The sequence below is a fragment of the Salvelinus fontinalis genome, chromosome 32 (genome assembly GCF_029448725.1).
Source record: "Salvelinus fontinalis isolate EN_2023a chromosome 32, ASM2944872v1, whole genome shotgun sequence".
Taxonomy (NCBI): domain Eukaryota; kingdom Metazoa; phylum Chordata; class Actinopteri; order Salmoniformes; family Salmonidae; genus Salvelinus; species Salvelinus fontinalis.
In genome coordinates this window covers 44,478,503-44,497,736 of record NC_074696.1, presented here as the reverse complement: position 1 = coordinate 44,497,736, position 19,234 = coordinate 44,478,503, and the positions used below count along the sequence as shown (strand labels likewise).

Genomic DNA, 19,234 nt, shown 5'->3' with positions numbered 1-19,234 from the left:
GTGCAAATGGAATAGACAAAAGGTGGAAATTATAGGCAATTAGCAAGACACCCCCAAAAAAGGAGTGATTCTGCAGGTGGTGACCACAGACCACTTCTCAGTTCCTATGCTTCCTGGCTGATGTTTTGGTCACTTTTGAATGCTGGCGGTGCTCTCACTCTAGTGGTAGCATGAGACGGAGTCTACAACCCACACAAGTGGCTCAGGTAGTGCAGTTCATCCAGGATGGCACATCAATGCGAGCTGTGGCAAAAAGGTTTGCTGTGTCTGTCAGCGTAGTGTCCAGAGCATGGAGGCGCTACCAGGAGACAGGCCAGTACATCAGGAGACGTGGAGGAGGCCGTCTAGGGCAACAACCCAGCAGCAGGACCGCTACCTCCGCCTTTGTGCAAGGAGGTGCACTGCCAGAGCGCTGCAAAATGACCTCCAGCAGGCCACAAATGTGCATGTGTCTGCTCAAACGGTCAGAAACAGACTCCATGAGGGTGGTATGAGGGCCCGACGTCCACAGGTGGGGGTTGTGCTTACAGCCCAACACCGTGTAGGACGTTTGGCATTTGCCAGAGAACACCAATTGGCAAATTCGCCACTGGCGCCCTGTGCTTTTCACAGATGAAAGTAGGTTCACACTGAGCACATGAGCAGATGTGACAGACGTGAGAGTGTCTGGAGACGCCGTGGAGAACGTTCTGCTGCCTGCAACATCCTCCAGCATGACCGGTTTGGTGATGGGTCAGTCATGGTGTGGGGTGGCATTTCTTTGTGGGGCCGCACAGCCCACCATGTGCTCGCCAGAGGTAGCCTGACTGCCAATAGGTACCGAGATGAGATCCTCAGACCCCTTGTGATACCATATGCTGACACATGCACATTTGTGGCCTGCTGGAGGTCATTTTGCAGGGCGCTGGCAGTGCACCTCCTTGCACAAAGGCGGAGGTAGCGGTCCTGCTGCTGGGTTGTTGCCCTCCTACGGCCTCCTCCACGTCTCCTGATGTACTGGCCTGTCTCCTGGTAGCGCCTCCATGCTCTGGACACTACGCTGACAGACACAGCAAACCTTTTAGCCACAGCTCGCATTGATGTGCCATCCTGGATGAACTGCACTACTTGAGCCACTTGTGTGGGTTGTAGACTCCGTCTCATGCTACCACTAGAGTGAGAAAGTGACCAAAACATCAGCCAGGAAGCATAGGAACTGAGAAGTTGTCTGTGGTCACCACCTGCAGAATCACTCCTTTTTTAGGGGTGTCTTGCTAATTGCCTATAATTTCCACCTTTTGTCTATTCCATTTGCACAACAGCATGTGAAATTTATTGTCAATCAGTGTTGCTTCCTAAGTGGACAGTTTGATTTCACAGAAGTGTGATTGACTTGGAGTTACATTGTGTTGTTTAAGTGTTCCCTTAATTTTTTTGAGCAGTGTATATATATATAGTTCTAAAATTGATTACATTTAGTGTTTTACTCATCAATCTACACACAATACCCCATATTGATCAAGCAAAAACAGGTTGTAGAAATTTTGGCAAATGTATTAACAAAAATGGAAATTTCACATTTACATAAGTATTTAGACCCTTTCCTCAGTACTTGTTGAAGCACCTTTGGCAGCAAAGTCTTCTTAGGTATGATTCTACAAGCTTGGCACACCTGTATTTGGGGAGTTTCTCCAATTCTTCTCTGCAGATCCTCTCAAGCTCTGTCAGGTTGGATGGGGAACGTCGCTGTACATCTATTCTCAGGTCTCTCCAGAGATGTTCGATCGGGTTCAAGTACAGGCTCTGGATGGGCCACTCAAAGACATTCAGAGTCTTGTCCCGAGGCCACTCCTGCGTTGTCTTGGCTGTGTGCTTATGGTCGTTGTCCTCTTGGAAGATGAACAGTCTGAGGTCCTGAGCGTTCTGGAGCAGGTTTTCATCAATGATCAAAATCAAATCAAGTCAAATTGTATTTGTCACATGCTCCAACTACAACCTTACAGTGAAATGCTTACTTACAAGCCCTTAACCACTAATGCTTTAAATATATAAAAATAGATGGTAAGTAAAAAATAGAAAATAGAAACTAAAAGTAACAAATAATCTCACTGTACTTTGCTCCGTTCATCTTTCCCTTGATCCTGACTAGTCTCCCAGTCCCTGCCGCTGAAAAATATCCCGACAGAATGATGCTGCCACCACCATGCTTCACCGTAGGGATGGTGAGGGCTTTCCTCCTGACTTGATGCTTGAAATAAAATGGAGCTGGAGCAGAAGGCAGACGTTTTACGCGCCCCCAACTGATTGTGTTTTTTTGTTCGTTTATCTGCGTTGTTTGTAACATTTTACTCATTTTGTACATAATGTTGACGCAGTGAAATGCTATGTCTCTTATGACCGAAAAAAAACTTCTAGACATCAGGACTGCGATTACTCACCACGGTCGAGCAGAATCGCTTTTCTTTTTTTCACGACTCTGACGAGCCCGAGGCGGAGGATATATGGCTCCCTCGGGAGCGGGCTGCCTGCTGATAAGTCAAAGGGGATCGATTAAAACCCCACTTCCCTCAATTATGTAGCAAATGTGCAATCTTTGGACAATAAAATCGATGAGTTACGCTTAAGATTAAACTACCAACGGGACATTAAAAACTGTAACATCTTAGGCTTCACGGAGTCGTGGCTGAACGACGACAACATCAACATACAGCTGGCTGGTTATACGATGTACCGGCAGGATAGGATAGAACAGCGGCGTCTGGTAAGACACGGGGCGGTGGTACATGTATTTTTTTAAACAACAGCTGGTGCACAATATCTAAGGAAGTCTCGAACTATTGCTCGCCTGAGGTAGAGTTTCTCATGATAAGCTGTAGACCACACCGAGAGAGTTTTCATCTGTATTCTTTGTAGCTGTTTACATACCATCACAGTCAGGGGCTGGCACTAAGATAGAATTGAATGAGCTGTATTCCGCCATAAGCAAACAAGAAAACGCTCACCCAGAGGTGGCGCTCCTAGTAGCCGGGGACTTCATTGCAGGGAAACTTAAATCAGTTTTACCAAATTTCTATCAGCCTGTTAAATGTGCAACCAAATGGAAAAGAACTCTGGACCACCTATACTCCACCCACAAAGACACATACAAAGCTCTCCCTCACCCTCCATTAGGCAAATCTGACCATAATTCCATCCTACTGATTCCTGCTTACAAGCAAAAATTTAAGCAGGAAGGACCAGTGACTAGATCAATAAAAAAGTGGTCAGATGAAGCAGATGGTAAGCTACAGGACTGTTTTGCTAGCACAGACTGGAATATGTTCCGGGATTCCTCCAATGGCATTGAGGAGTACACCACATCAGTCATTGGCTTCATCAATAAGTGCATCGATGAAGTTGTCCCCATAGTGACCGTACGTACATACCCCAACCAGAAGCCATGGATGACAGGCAACATCCGCACTGAGCTAAAGGCTAGAGCTTCCGCTTTCAAGGAGCGGGACCCGGAAGCTTATAAGAAATCCTCCTATGCCCTCCGACGAACCATCAAACAGGCAAAGCTTCAATACAGGACTTAGATCGAGTCGTACTACACCGACTCTTGACGCTCATCGGATGTGGCAGGGCTTGCAAACCATGACAGACGACAAAGGGAAGCACAGCTGAGAGCTGCCCAGTGACACGAGCCTACCAGACGAGCTAAACTACTTCTATGCTCGCGTCGAGGCAAATAACACTGAAACATGCATGAGAGCACCAGCTGTACCAGAAGACAGTGTGATCATGCTCTCCGCAGCCGATGTGAGTAAGACCTTTAGACAGGTCATCATTCACAAGGCCGCAGGGCCAGACGGATTACCAGGACGTGTACTGTGAGCATCCGCTGACCAACTAGCAAGTGTCTTTAATTACATTTTCAACCTCTCCCTGTCCGAGTCTGTAATACCAACATGTTTCAAGCAGACCACCATAGTCCCTGTGCCCAAGAACACTAAGGTAAACTGCCTAAATGACCACCGACCCGTAGCACTCACATCCGTAGCCATGAAGTGCTTTGAAAGGCTGGTCATGGCTCACATCAACACCATAATCCCAAAAACACTAGACCCACTCCAATTTGCATACCGCCCAAACAGATCCACAGATGATGCCATCTCTATTGCATTCCACACTGCCCTTCTCACCTGGACAAAAGGAACACCTATGTGAGAATGCTGTTCATTGACTACAGCTCAGCGTTCAACACCATAGTACTCTCAAAGCTCATCACTAAGCTAAGCACCCTGGGACTAAACACCTCCCTCTGCAACTAGATCCTGGACTTCCTGATGGCCCGCCCCCAGGTGGTAAGGGTAGGTAACAACACATCCGCCACGCTGATCACAAGGGCCAGGCGTGCGCGCTCAGCCCCCTCCTGTACTACCTGTTCACTCATGACTACACGGCCAGGCACGACTCCAACACCATCATTACATTTTCCGATGACACAACAGTGGTAGGCCTGATCACCGACAGAAACGAGACAGCCTATGGGGAGGAGATCAGAGACCTGGCTGTGTGGTGCCAGGACAACAACCTCTCCCTCAACATGATCAAGACAAAGGAGATGATTGTGGACTACAAGAAAAGGAGGCCTGAGCACGCCCCCATTCACATCGATGGGGCTGCAGTGGAGCAGGTTGAGAGCTTCAAGTTCCTTGGTGTTTACATCACCAACAAACTAACATGGTCCAAGCACACCAAGACAGTCGTGAAGTGGGCACGACAAAACCTATTCCCCCTCAGAAGACTGAAAAGATTTGGCATGGGTCCTCAGATCCTCAAAAGGTTCTACATCTGTACCAGAGAGCATCCTGACTGGTTGCATCACTGCCTGGTATGGAAACGGCTAAATATATGTGCTAATGATTGATCATTAGAAAACCCTTTTGCAACTATGTTAGCACAGCTGAATACTGTTGTTCTGATTAAAGGAGCAATAAAACTGGCCTTCTTTAGACTAGTTGAGTATCTGGAGCATCAGCATTTGTGGGTTCGATTACAGGATCAAAATGGCCAGAAACAAAGAACTTGCTTCTGAAACTTGTCAGTTTATTCTTGTTCTGAGAAATTAAGGCTATTCCATGCCAGAAATTGCCAAGAAACTGAAGATCTGGTACAACGCTGTGTACTACTCCCTTCACAGAACAGCGCAAACTGGCTCCAACCAGAATAGAAAGAGGAGTGGGAGGCCCTGGTGCACAACTGAGCAAGAGGACAAGTACATTAGAGTGTCTAGTTTGAGAAACAGACACCTCACAAGTCCTCAACTGGCAGCTTCCACCCCACTGGGCCAGGCTCAGACAATCAGAATGAGTTTTTCCCCCTCAGTGTATATGTGCTTGTGTGTGTGTGTGTGTGTGTGTGTGTGTGTATCTGAGAGTGTGTATCTGAGAGAGCGAGCGAGAGAGAGGGGAGATACAGAAAGAAGCAGTATTTGGGAGAGAGAAAGGGAAAGAGAAAAAGAGGGTGAGAGAAACAGAGGGTGAGAGTGAGAGCGAGAGACAGAGAGATTTGAGGCGGATTTACCTCACTGAAGCTGAAATTCTTCCCATAGTTCCTCCTTAGTGGAGAGTTCCCACAGACTCAAGACAAGTGTAGACCACAGCATTCCCGAAAGCATAGGCTGACCTTGTCCAGTGCTATTTCTGACGGAAACATAGAGCATTGCATAATTTAAGCTAAACATTTGTGAATAAATCATGGAAAAAGACAAAATGAGTGAAATAGTGGAAGAAATAAGAAAATTAGAGACATTGAACCAAAAACATAGTAACTCATAGCCTTAAGTCGGGAAACAGAGTGTATCCACACTATTATCTGTGAAAATAATGAAAGGGAAAGTGGAAGAGTGAAATTATTACAATGCTTTCGTGCTATTGACAAAGATTGAATAGAACATGATATACAAAGCCATGAATAGATGTTTAAAGACAACAGTGATGAATAATACATTAATAATGATGAACAACACCATTCAACATCATAAATTAAATAGTAGTGAGCCAAACAAATGCAATAATTATGATATCTCAACACAATAACACTCACATAGATGGAGTTGTGTGTGAGTTTGTGTGTTTTTGTGTATTACACACACACACTGTGTGTATCTAAGTGTCTGCATGCACTTAGTAGGGGACAGAGCAAGTGTTGCCTGCAGTGCATCTTATCTAACATCCCCAGAGGAAGTTCCCCCCCATCCCTTTGAATTAAAACCATGGCTGGAGATGTCTGATTGAGCACAGCATGCCCTTAAAGGAGGCCAAAGGCCAGGCTAAACAGTCTGGTGTCATGGCAACTTGATGCCATCAACCAGAGATTGCGAGGGGGGATGCTTGGGGAGGTCAGACAACCTGTCAGGGGGTCATTATCAGAGACACGTCATTCTGGCAGGAAGTTGAGCTTAAAATATTGATGCTTCTTAAAATGTACACTGAACAAAAATATAAACGCAACATGTAAACACGTTTCATGAGCTGAAATAAAAGATCCCAGAAATAAAAAATAAAAAATAAAAAAAATTGTTTACATCCTTGTTAGTGAGCAGCATGATCATTACACAGGTGCACCTTGTGCTGGGGACAATAAAAGGCCACTCTAAACTGTGCAGTTTTGTCACACAACAAAATTCCATGATGTCTCATGTTTTTGAAGTGTGCAATTCGCATGCTGACTACAGGAATGTCCACCAGAGCTGTTGCCAGATAATTTAATGTTAATTTCTCTACCACAAGCTGCCTCCTGAAGATCCCTGAGGCCCATTGTCGTACCATTTATCCGCCGCCTTCACCTCATGTTTCAGCACGATAATGCATGGCCCCATGTTGCAAGATCTGTACACAATTTCTGGAAGCTGAAAATGTGCAAGTTCGTCCATGGTCTGCATATTCACCAGAAATGTCACCCATTGCTATGCCCGCTTCGAGGCAAGTAACACTGAAACATGCATTAGAGCATCAGCTGTTCCGGACGACCGTGTGTTCACGCTCTCTGCAGCCGATGTGAGTAAGACCTTCAAACAGGTCAACATTCACAAGGTCGCAGGGCCAGACGCATTACCAGGACGTGTACTCCGAGCATGGGCAGACCATCTGGCAAGTGTCTTCAATGACGTTTTCAACCTCTCTCTGCTGAGTCTGTAATACCAACATGTTTCAAGCAGACCACCATAGTCCCTGTGCCCAAGAACACTAAGGTAAACTGCCTAAATGACTACCGACCCGCCTGTAGCCATGAAGTGCTTTGAAAGGCTGGTCATGGCTCACATCAACAGCATCATCCCAGAAACCCTAGACCCACTCCAATTTGCATACCGCACCAACAGATCCACAGATGATGCAATCTCTATTGCACTCCACACTGCCCTTCCCACCTGGACAAAAGGAACACCTATGTGAGAATGCTATTCATTGACTACAGCTCAGCGTTCAACACTATAGTGCCCTCAAAGCTCATCACTAAGCTAAAAACCCTGGGACTAAACACCTCCCTCTGCAACTGGATCATGGACTAGGTAGGTAGGTAGGTAACAACACATCCGCCACGCTGATCCTCAACACGGGGACCCCTCAGGGATGCGTGCTCAGCCCCCTCCTGTACTCCCTGTTCACTCATGACTGCACGGCCAGGCATGACTCCAACGCCATCATCAAGTTTGCTGATGATGGTGCCAGGACAACATCCTCTCCCTCAACGTGATCAAGACAAAGGAGATGATTGTGGACTACAGAAAAAGGAGGACCGAGCATGCCCACATTCTCATTGACAGGGCTGTAGTGGAGCAGGTTGAGAGCTTCAAGTTCCTTGGTGTCCACATCACCAACAAACTAACATGGTCCAAACACACTAAGACAGTCGTGAAGAAGGAACGACATAACCTATTCCCACTCAGGAGATTGAAAAGATTTGGCATGGGTCCTAAGATCCTCAAAAGGTTCTACAACTGCACCGTCGAGAGAATGGTTGCATCTTTGACTGGTTGCATCACTGCCTGGTATGGCAACTGTTCAGCCCCCGACCGCAAGGCACAACAGAGGATAGCGCGTACGGCCCAGTACAACACCGGGGTCAAGCCTCCTGCCATCCAGGACCTCTACACCAGGCGGTGTCAGAGGAAGGCCCTAAAAATTGTTGAAGACTTCAGCCACCCTAGTCACAAACTGTTCTCTCTGCTACCGCACGGCAAGCGAGCCGGAGGGCCAAGTCTAGGTCCAAAGGCTCCTAAATAGCTTCTACCCCCAAGCCATAAGACTCCTAAACAGCTAATCAAATGGCTACCCAGACTATTGGCATTGCCACCCCCCCCCCCAAAAATCTGCTGCTACCCTCTGTTATTATCTATGCATAGTCACATTAATAACTCTACCTACATGTACATATTACCTCAATTACATCGACATCGGTGCCCCTGAATATTGACATTGACTCTGTAACGGGACCCTTGTATATACCCCCGCTATTGTCTTTTTTTAAATTTTATTAAACTACATTGTTAATTAAGGGCTTGTAAGTAAGCACTTCACTGTAAGGTGTTGTATTTGGCACACCTGTTGCATTCGGCACGTGACAAATAACATTTTATTTGATTGAGCCTGTTAGGGATGCTCTGGATCGACGTGTACGGCAGCATGTTCCAGTTCCCGCCAATATCCAGCAACTTCGAACAGCCATTGAAGAGGAGTGGGACAACATTCCAATGGCCACAATCAACAGCCTGATCAACTCGCACTACATGAGGCAAATGGTGGTCACACCAGATACTGACTGGTTTTCTGATCCACGCTCCTTTTCTGTATAGGTATCTGTGACTAACAGATGCATATCTGTATTCCCAGTCATGTGAATATTGATTCCCTTATACTGGATGAACTGTAACTCAGTAAAATCTTTGAAATAGTTGCATGTTGTTTATATTTTTGTTCAGTGTATTTAAAAAGTGAATTCTGTCTGGATACTCAGTGAGTTTTCACTTGTGTTCTTCATACATTTCCATGCATACTAGACATCCTTCTATGAATTAACGGTACGTGTGTGGTGCCAATGTTGAAAAAAACAACAACACCAATGACAATGCAACCCTAAGCAACGTAAAGCCCCATTAAAAAATACCCTTCAAAAACATCAACACTGAAAAATGGTGTTACCTGCAAGGTCTGACTCTCTGTTTTCAATTCAACTCTTAAGTGTTGGATCAATATGGAATCTAGGCTCCATTCTGTGTCATTAGCTTGTCTGATTGTTGAGGAGAGACCTCTCTAAGCCTCAATGTCTTCAACCTCTAAAACCTGTGAGTGTGACTGCAGAAAACGAGGTTGTGTGTGTGTGTGTGTGCATCCCTACGTGCGTGCATGTGTGACAGAAAGAGAGATATACACATATTTACTGGAATAGCGCCTGAGTACCTGTTTATACACGCAAAGTGGTATTGCCTTTCAATACAGACCTGTCTTCACAACATGTATGCATTTATGAAGTTCACGTATGTCCTGTGTGTGTGTGTGTGTGTGTGTGTTTGTTTAATGCGGCAGAGGGTAGAGTGTCGGATCAATAAGAAACAAATGAATTCAGATCAATATGAAGCCAAGTGAGAGAGAGTGAAGGAAGAAGAAGGTGAGAGAGAGAAAAGGGAGGAGGGGGACGAAGAAGTGGGAGGTGGTGGGTTGGCGGGTTGGACAGGGGATTGCCTGTTAGTACTAGTGCACTGGCTAACTGTACACTAGGTAGAAACCAGTCATCTCTACAGCACAACATGAGTGCTTAGACTCTAGAAGTCAATGAAAGTGAAGAAAGAGGGTCAAGGAGTAAAGAGATACTGGAGACTAATTCAACCTTCCTACATTGTTATTGATATTCTGTTAAAGCAGTGACTCAGACTTGAGATCCCAGGACTGAGCGATACGAGAGGGAATTGGACATGCATCTCCTTCTCTTCTCTTCCTTATTGTTTCTCCTCATTCTTGTTGTTATAGTTCTACCATCATGAAAGCATTACTTTGCGAACTGACCAAGCACCAAGTGGCGTTCTAGCAATTAAGAGACGGGCAACATCCCAAAAGGCACTCTATTCCCTACATATTGCACTACTTTTGACCAGAGCTGCATGAGTAGTGCACTATAATATGGTGCCATCTGGGGTGAAGCCATGGTCTGGAGGGGGAGCAGGGTATGGCTGCGTGTCACCTATCATTGACTGCTGAACCCCAGTCATTGACATCTGGCTGTCTGATAGAGGCAGACATGCTGCAGCTGAGGGCCAAGTGAACTCTAACCCTCAACCTGTCACCCCACAGCCTAAAGCACATCTCTGTCTTCAAAAAAAAAAGCATGTATAGTAAATCACAAGTATCATACACTATACATTTATACATTATATATCTATTCATACTATCAATGTTCTTTTCCGACTGGGATTTTCTTTCTATCGTGACAAATATTTAAATTTTTCAGCCAATGTCTTCACACATCACAAACGTTAAAACAGGATTACTTGGGTTTCTTCATCGCCTCATCGCTCAGTGGCGAGATCAAAGCTTCGAGGGACATTTAGGCGTCTAGACTAGATGAGACTTCTTTGATGTGAAAGTGGCGAAAACAAACACCTGGCTACTGAGTGCTATTGTACCTGCTCTCCATCTCTTCATCTCGCTCAAGGTTCCTCAGCACCTGATACACGTTTTAATTAGAAAAGCTTCCGCTTACAAATCGCCCTCCTGGTTTTGACCCTTGCCTGTCCTGACTCCGAGCCCGCCTGCCTGACTACTCTGCCTGCCTGCCGACCTGTACCTTTGCCCCCCTCTGGATTTACCGACCTCTACCTTACCCTGACGCTGAGCCTGCCTGCCGCCTGGTACTGTTGCCCCACCTGACCCCTGTCTGTTGCCTGCCCCTGTTGGAACATTAAACTATTGTTAATTCAACATGGTCTGCATCTGGGTCTTACCTTCATACCTGATAGTTGAACCCCCTTTGCTGCTATAACAGCCTCCACTCCTTTTGGGAAGGCTTTCCACTAGATGTTGGAACATTTCTGCGGGGACTTGCTTACATTCAGCCACAGGAGCATTAGTGAGGTCGGGCACTGTTGGGCGATTAGGCCTGGCTCGCAGTCGCCGTTCCAATTCATCCCAATGGGGTTAAGGTCAGGGCTCTGTGCAGGGTCTTACCCAAACTGTTGCCACAAAGTTGGAAGCACAGAATCGTCTTGAATGTCATTGTATAGCATTAAGATTTCCCTTCACTGGAACTAAGGGGCCTAGCTTGAACCATGAAAAACGTCCCCAGACCATTGTTCCTCCTCCACCAAAATAGCATTGCACATAGTGATCTTAGGCTTGTGAGCGGCAATTCGGCCATGGAAACCCATTTCATGAAGCTCCCTACGAACAATTATTGTGCTGACGTTGCTTCCAGAGGCAGTTTGGAACTTGGTAGTGAGTGTTGCAGCCGAGGACAGGTGATTTTTAAGCACTACGCGCTTCAGTACAAGCCGCTCCCGTTCTGTGTGGTTTACCACTTTGCGGCCAAACCAATGTTGCTCCTAGACATTTCCACTTCCCAATAACAGCACTTACAGTTGACTGGGCAGTTCTAGCAGGGCAGAAATTTGATGAACTGACTTGTTGGAAAGGTGGCATCCTATGTCGATGGCACGTTGAAAGTCACTGAGCTCTTCAGTACACGACATTCTACTGCCAATGTTTGTCTATGGAGAATCCACAAATTTAAAAAAAAATCCACGAATTAGCAGAATCCACAAATTTGAAGGTGTGTCCACATACTCTTGGCCATGTAGTGTACTTACGGCTCTATTTGAACAAACCTAACGCAATGGTAAATCTTAGTGCTGGCGGTAGAGCTATAGGTTCGGGGATGTGTCAAATATTTTTTTCTATTTTCACAACCACAATTATGGACGCAGTAGCTGGCGGTGGCGCAAAAGGCCTGCGTTTTGATAAATGAATCAATTGGAGGTGTGACGAGGGCTTGGCCCCTCACTGGTCAATCAACACGTTTCATGGCTTAATACAGCATGCCGTTGTCTCAAGTTCTGTAGGTTATTGACAGTCTTTGCGTTGTCATCTCCAATTCGGTTGGGGACACAATATTCCCATCCTGGTCCATTGTGGATTGATACTACAGTTTAACAACAGTAACAAAAAACATTCAGTGTCTGCTAAATATGTTTGGAGTGTTGACAGTCAACATTGTTGAAATTCTCTTGGTTCTTGGGGGTGGGGAATGGAATTAATTGGGGGAAAAAAACATTTTCTTGAGGGGGACTGTGGGAGGGGTCTCGAATGTTTGAGGGACAACTATTGGGAAACTGTTGGGGGATCTTGGAGGATTCTTTGGCCTGGTGGAAGATCTGTCAATGTGCCCTTGAGCAAGGCATTGACCTTGGATGCTTTTGCTGCTCCCAAACTTGATCTTTGCAAGGTAGCTTTTGTGATTAGGATTTATTTCAAAGCGGTCTTAAGAGCCAAACCTTTTAAAATCATATCAAATCAAATTGTATTTGCTGCCTACACATGTTTAGCAGATGTTATTGCGGGTGTAGCAAAATACTTGTGTTCCTAGCGCCAGCAGTGCAGTAATATCTAACAATTCACAACAGTACACAAAGATCTAAAAGTAAAACAAATAGAATTAAGAAATATGTAAATATTAGGACGAGCAAAGTCGTATAAACATACAGTACCAGTCAAAAGTTTGGACACAACTAATCATGGAGGAGGAGGTGTGAGGGTGTGGGGGTGCTTTGCTGGTGACACGGTATGGGATTTATTTAGAATTCAAGTCACACTTAACCAGTATGGCTACCACAGCATTCTGCAGCGATACGCCATCCCATCTGGTTTGCACTTAGTGTTACTATCATTTGTTTTTCAACAGGACAATGACCCAACACATCTTCAAGCTGTGAAAGGGCTATTTGACCAAGAAGGAGAGTGACGGAGTGCTGCATTAGATGACCTGGCCTCCACAATCACCTGACCTCAACCCAATTGAGATGGTTTGGGATGAGTTGGACCGCAGAGTGAAGGAAAAGCAGCAAACGTATGCTCAGCATACGTGGGAACGCCTTCAAGACTGCTGGAAAAGCATTCCAGGTGAAGCTGGTTGAGAGAATGCCAAGTGTGTGCAAAGCTATCATCAAGGCAAAAGGTGGCTACTTTGAAGAATCTTAAATCTAAAATATATTTTGATTTGTTTAACACTTTTTGGTTACTACATGATTCCATATGTGCTATTTCATCGTGTTGATGTCTTCACCATTATTCTACAATGTAGAAAATTGTAAAAATAAAGAAAAACCCTTGAACGAGTAAGTGTATCCAAACTTTTGACTGGTACTGTATATGACACGCCAGCAACAAACGCTGACACTACACATCCAAGTATATCAAACCAAATTATGAAAGACAAGAACTGTACTTCTGAATTCTGTAAAGTCAGTGTGGAAGAGGTGAATTTTTTGTTGTTGTTGTCTATCAACAATAACAAGCCACCAGGGTCTGACAATCTGGATAGAAATTTACTGAGGATAATAGCAGACGATATTGCCACTCCTATTTGCTACATCTTACACAAATGACTGATGATTGGCTGAGAGAAATTGATGATACAATTATTGTGGGGGCTGTCTTGTTAGACTTCAGTGCAGCTTTTGACATTATCAATAATAGTCTGCTGCTGGAAAAACGTATGTGTTATGGCTTTACACCCCATGCTATTATGTGGATAACGAGTTACTTGTCTAACAGAACACAGAGGGTGTTCTTTAATGGAAGCCTATCAAATATAATCCCGTTAGAATCAGGAATTCCCCAGGGTAGCTGTTTAGGCCACTTGCTTACTTCAATTTTCTATGTATGCAACACTATACACATGAACTACTACAGTGACTGAAATGACTGCAACACTCAACAAAGAGCTGCAGTTAGTTTCAGAGTAGGTGGCAAGGAATAAGTTAGCCCTAAATATTTCTAAAACTAAAAGCATTGTATTTGGAACAAAACACTCACTAAACCCTAAACCTCAACTAAATCTTGTAATAAATAATGTGTAAATTGAGCAAGTTGAGGTGACTAAACTGCTTGGAGTAACCCTAGATTGTAAACTGTCATGGTCAAAACATATTGATGCAGTAGTAGCTAAGATGGGGAGAAGTCTGTTCATAATAAAGCGATACTTTGCCTTCTTAACAACACATTCAACAAGGCAGGTCCCAAAGGCCCTAGTTTTGTCGCATCACAAAAAAGGACTTAGGAAAATTGCAATTGGCTCAGGACAGGGCGGCACGGCTGGCCCTTGGATGTACACAGAGAGCTAATATTAATAATATGCATGTCCATCTCTCCTGACTGAAAGTGGAGGAGAGATTATCTTCATCACTACTTTTATTTATGAGAGGTATTGACATGTTGAATGCACCGAGCTGTCTGTCTAAACTACTGGCACACAGCTCGGACACCCATGCATACCCCACAAGACATGCCACAAGAGGTCTCTTCACAGTCCCCAAGTCCAGAACAGACTATGGGAGGCACACAGTACATAGAGCCATGACTACATGGAACTCTATTCCACATCAAGTAACTGACGCAAGCAGTGAAATTAGATTTTAAAAAACTGATTAAAAAACGCCTTATGGAACAGCGGGGACTGTGAAGCAACACAAACATTGGCACATACACACACACACACACCCCTAATTACATACGCACTATACATACACATAGATTTAGTACTGTAGATATGTGGTAGTGGTGGAGCAGGGGCCTGAGGGCACACAGTGTGTTGTGAAATCTGTGAACGTATTGTAATGTTTTTTAAATTGTATAAACTCCCTTAATTTTGCTGGACCCCGGGGAGAGTAGCAGCCGCTTTGGCAGCAGCTAATGGGGCCATAATAAATACAAATACAAATAGTGTGATGGGATGTATAGACATTATAGACATTATGGACAGTACAGTATGTAGATAGAATATTTAGTATACCTGTAGGATACGTAGAATAGCATAATATATATACAGCAATAGTTGAATAGGATGGCATTGACTAGAATACAGTATAAACATATGAAATGAATAAAACAGTCCTAAACATTATTAAAATGACAAGTGTTCCATTTATAAAGTTACTATGATTCCATGTCTATATACACAGGGCAGCAGCCTCTAAGGTGCAGGTTTGAGAAACCGGATGTAGCCGGCTAGTGACAATGACTAAGTTCAGGGCAGGGTCCTGGGTGGATGCCGGCTAGTGATGGCTATTTAACAGTCTGATGGCCTTGAGATAGAAGCTGTTTTCCAGTCTCTTTAGTCCCAGCTTTGACGCACCTGTACTGACCTCACTTTCTGGATGACAGCGAGGAGAACAGGCCATGGTGGTTGATGTCCTTGATGATCTTTTTGGGTGCTGTAGGTCCTGGAGGGCAGGCAGTGTGACCCCGGTGATGCGTTGGACCGCACCACACTCTGTAGAGCCCTGCAGTTGCGGGAGGTGCAGTTTCCGTACTAGGCGGTGATACAGCCTGACAGGATGCTCTCAATGGTGCATTTGTACAAGTTTGTGAGTGTCTATAAGGGGCCAAGCCAAATTTCTTCAGCGTCCTGTTGCGCCTTCTTCACCACGCTGTCTGTGTGGGTGGACCATTTCAGATTGCCAGTGATGTTCATGCCGAGGAACTTGAAGCTTTTTACCTTTTCCACTGTGGCCCTGTTGATATGGATTGGGCGTGCTACCTCTGCAGTCCCTGATGAACCTCTTGGGGCCCCTGTGTTGAGGATCAGAGTAGTGGAGGTGTTGTTTCCTACCTTCGTCACCTGGGGGCGGCCCGTCAGGAAGTCCAGGACCCAGTTGCACAGGGTGGGGTTCAGACCCAGGGCCCTGAGCTTACCGATGAGCTTGGAGGGCACTGTGATGTTGAAGGCTGAGCTGTATTCGATGAACAACATTCTTACATAGGTATCCCTCTTGTCCAGATGGGATAGAGCAGTGTGCAGTGTGATGGCGATTGCATCGTCTATGAATATATTGGGGCAGTATGCAAATTACAGTAGGTCTAGGGTGTCAGGCAAGGTGGAGGTGATATGATCCTTAACTAGCCTCTCAAAGCACTTCATGATGACAGAAGTGAGTGCTATGGGGCGATAGTCATTTAGTTCAGTTACCTTTGCTTTCTTGGGTACAGGAACAATGGTGAACATCTTGAAGAAAGTGGGGACAGCAGACTGGGAAAGGGAAAGATTGAATATGTCTGTAAATACTTGAGCCAGCTGGTCTGCGTATGCTCTTAGTACGAGGCTAGGGATGCCATCTGTGCCGGCAGCTCTGCGAGGGTTAACACGCTTAAATGTCTTACTCACTTCAGCGACGGAGAAAGAGAGCCCACAGTCCTCGAGAGCAGCCGGCGTTGGTGGTACTATGTAATCATCAAAGTGGGCGAAGAAGGTGTTTAGCTTGTCCGGGAGCAAGACGTTGGTGTCCGCGATGTGGCTGGTTTTCCCTTTGTAATCTGTGAATATCTGGAGTCCCTGCCACATATGTCTCATGTCTGAGCAGTTGAATTTCGAATCCACTTTGTCAGTCACCTTGCCATGGTTAAATGCGGTGGTTCGCGCTTTCAGTTTTGCGTGAATGCTGCCATCTATCCATGTTTATTGGTTTGGATAGATTTTAATAGTCACAGTGGGAACAACGTCCCTTATACACTTCCTGATGAACTCAGTCACCGTGTCAGTGTATACGTCAACATTATTATCAGATGCAACCTGAAACATATCCTAGTCCGCCTCATCAAAACAATCTGGAAGCATGGATTCCGATTGGTCAGACCAGTGTTGAATAGACCTTAGCACAGGTACTTCCTGTTTGAGTTTCTGCCTGTAGGAAGGGATTTTTATTGATAGTTTTGACTACTTGGCAAATGTATTGGGCAGGACAAAAAAATAATTGAGGAGGGGAGGCAATGCTTGGTTTTTAATCAAATTAAATGGGAACAAACATTTGTTTTTTGTGTTTCTAAATATGAAGTTTGGGGGCACAAAAAGCACATTTCTCTTGTTCCATGCGCATATGGGCACTGTGCATCACGGTTGGATAGGCTGCGCTTCCGCTGTCAAAATCAATGCCATAACTAACCGCGTTACCAATAAGATCAGCTTTTGGTTGGTCATAAATATCCCCACCAGCGCTGCCTGAAATTGGAACTTTGGCACACGTTTTTAAGGACACACCAGATATTGTGCCACCCTTCCCATCTTAGCGCAAGCGAGCTCATGTAATACAAGTAAATTACCAATCCTGGCGCAAGTCGAAATCACCAACGAGCGTTCATTTTACAATAGCGCTGGCCTGACGCCAGCCGAAAATACAACTTTTGACCAGGTCCAAACACGATTTCAGAAAATGAACTGCAATTGTTAAAGGAACTGGTTGACAATGTATTTTAGCTAGCTAGGTCTTTTTAATTTATCTCAATTCAAATCCACTTTTATTGGTCACATACACATGGTTAGCAGATGTGTGAGTAATAATGGGAGTGTAGCGAAATGCTTGTGCTTCTAGTTCCAAAAGTGCAGTAATATCTAACAATTCCCCAACAACTACCTAATACACACAAATCTAAAGGGGTGAATGAGAATATGTACATATAAGTATATGGATGAGCTATGGCCGAGCGGCATAGGCAAGATGCAATAGATGGTATAAAATACAGTATATACATGTGGTATGAGTAATGTAAGATATGTAAACATTATTAAAGTGGCATTATTTAAAGCGCCATTGTTTAAAGTGACTAGTGATCCATTTATTAAAGTGTCCAGTGATTGGGTCTCAATACAGTATATACATGTGATATGAGTAATGTAAGATATGTAAACATTATTAAAGTGTCATTATTTAAAGTGGCATTGTTTAAAGTGACTAGTGATCCATTTATTAAAGTGGCCAGTGATTGGGTCTCAATGTAGGCAGCAGCCTCTCTGAGTTAGTGATTGCTGTTTAGCAGTCTAATGGCCTTGAGATAGAAGCTGTTTCACGCACGCATTTGTACTGACCTCGCCTTCTGAATGATAGTGGTGTGAACAGGTAGTGGCTCGGGTGGTTGTTATCCTTGATTATCTTTTTGGGCTTCCTGTGACATCGGGAGCTGTAGGTGTCGTGGAGGGCAGGTAGTTTTCTCCCCGGTGATGCGTTGTGCAGACCGCACCACTCTCTGGAGAGCCTTGTGGTTGAGGGCGGTGTAGTTGCCGTACCAGGCTGTGATACAGCCCGACAGGATGCTCTCGATTGTGCATCTGTAAAAGCTTTTGGGTGACAGGCCAAATTTCTTCAGCCTCCTGAGGTTGAAGAGTCGCTGTTGCGCCTTCTTCACCACACTGTCTGTGTGGGTGGACCATTTCAGTTTGTCTGTGATGTGTACGCCTAGGAACTTAAAACTTTCCCCCTTCTCCACTGCTGTCCCTTCGATGAGGGTAGGAGGGTGCTCCCTCTGCAGTTTCCTGAAGTCCACAATCATCTCCTTTGTTTTGTTGACGTTGAGTGAGAGGTTGTTTTCCTGACACGACACTTCGAGTGCCCTCACCTCCTCCCTGTAGGCTGTCTCGTCGTTGTTGGTAATCAAGCCCACTGCTGTTGTTTCGTGTGCAAACTTGATTGAGGTGGAGGCGTGCGTGGCCACTCAGTAGTGGGTGAACAGGGAGTACAGGAGAGGGCTGAGCACACACCCTTGTGGGGCCCCAGTGTTGAGGGTCAGCGAAGTGGAGATGTTGTTTCCTACCTTCACCACCTGGGGGCGGCCCATCAGAAAGTCCAAGACCCAGTAGCACAGGGAGGGGTTGAGACCCAGGTTCTCCAGCTTGATGATGAGCTTGGATGGCACTATGGTGTTGAATGCTGAGCTGTAGTCAATGAACAGCATTCTTACATACTGTAGGTATTCTTTTGCCCAGATGGGATAGGGCAGTGTGCAGTGTGATGGCGATTGCGTCATCTGTGTATCTGTTGGGGCGGTATGCAAAGGGGTGGGTCTAGGGTGGCCGGTAAAGTGGCGGTGAAATGATCCTTGACTATCCTCTCAAAGCACTTCATGATGAAAGAAGTGAGTGCTACGGGGCAGTAGTTCAGTTATCTTTGCCTTCTTGGGTTCAGGAACAAGGGTAGCCATCTTTAAGCATATGGGACAACAGAGTGGGATAGGGAGCG

General features: G+C 45.2%; 1 long non-coding RNA gene across 2 annotated transcripts in view; it reads right to left on the bottom strand.

The window, feature by feature from the left end:
• LOC129831450 (uncharacterized) overlaps positions 1 to 19,234 on the bottom strand; it is a 67,509-nt gene that overhangs the window by 29,521 nt on the left and 18,754 nt on the right. For both annotated transcript variants that reach the window (XR_008755723.1, XR_008755722.1), the window contains one exon: positions 5,548 to 5,666. This is a non-coding gene — a long non-coding RNA (uncharacterized LOC129831450). The remainder of the gene's footprint in view (positions 1 to 5,547; positions 5,667 to 19,234) is intronic.